General features: G+C 53.9%; 1 pseudogene; it reads right to left on the minus strand.

The window, feature by feature from the left end:
* Positions 1-69: 69 nt before the first annotated feature.
* LOC147821563 (guanine nucleotide-binding protein G(I)/G(S)/G(O) subunit gamma-4 pseudogene) lies at positions 70-303 on the minus strand (annotated as a pseudogene).
* Positions 304-1058: the final 755 nt, after the last annotated feature.

Raw genomic sequence — 1058 nt, forward strand, 5'->3', positions numbered from 1 at the left:
GGGCGGTGATCCCTGTGTCTAAGAGCATGCGCGGGTGTTTGGGGGATGGGCAGAAAAGGAGGCTGTCCATCACCGAAGGCCCCAAAGGATGGTACAGAAGAACTTCTCTGGGAAAGGGTTCTGTGGCGCCGGCACAGAGACGATGAAGGGATCCTCCAGTCCCGAGGCTTCAGAGTACCCAGCAGGTCCACAGAGGCCTGCGACCCATCACCCTGTCTATGCAGGCCTCCATCTTCAGCTGCTCACAACCTGTTGGGCCAGGGAGATGCCCCTGCTGCCGGTTTTGGACACGCCCTCTTTCATCCTGTGGCCACTGCTGAGAGGTGCCACCACGGGACAGGCCCAGGCAAGGGACGTAGGCTGGCGGTGGCGGCGGGCAGTTGTCAATAAGAGGCTCATTAGGGCTCACTGCAGCTCAGGCGCCCAAGCCACTGGGCAGCGGGTGGTGGGCGGTTTCCAGCCAAGCTGGAGTCAGGGCCAAGACTTCCGGCCTCTGGAGGAAGGACTGGGTGGGCCTGGGGAGGGGGCTCTGTGGCGGAGCTTTCCTCCCCTGTCTTGCTCTGGATGCAAGGGTCTGAGCCCACAGCCAACCCTTTCGGAGCCCGGAGGGAACTCCCTAGAAACTGAATCGTTCTTTGGTAGGTGGCTTTATCTGCCAGATTCTCTGGATTCGTGATCCTGTCAACATCCAGCAAGGAGAAAGGAACTTCACGAATTTCTCTGAAGCATGACATGGAGAAAAATACCAGAAGGGAACAGAAACTAGAGTCCCTAAAACCCTGGCTCTGCTTCCTTCTTCCTGTGGAACTTTGAAACACTTCGCTGAGGTCTTTTTGTTGTTGTTGATGATGTTGTTTAAATAATGACAACAACCCGGGCATGGTGGCACAAGCCTGTTATGCTTGGCAGGCTGAGGCAGGAGGATCCTTGAGAATTCAAGTCCAGCCTGGGCTACATAGTGAGTTCAAGGCCACCCAAAAACCCAATAATAATATTAACAATAAGAATAATAATGGCAACAAAAACAGAATTTCTTATAATTGCTTTTCAATAGCAAA

Source organism: Heterocephalus glaber, unplaced genomic scaffold, assembly GCF_053883595.1.
Source record: "Heterocephalus glaber isolate CG9 unplaced genomic scaffold, H.glaber_assembly_v1.0 deba00001729, whole genome shotgun sequence".
NCBI lineage: Eukaryota > Metazoa > Chordata > Mammalia > Rodentia > Bathyergidae > Heterocephalus > Heterocephalus glaber.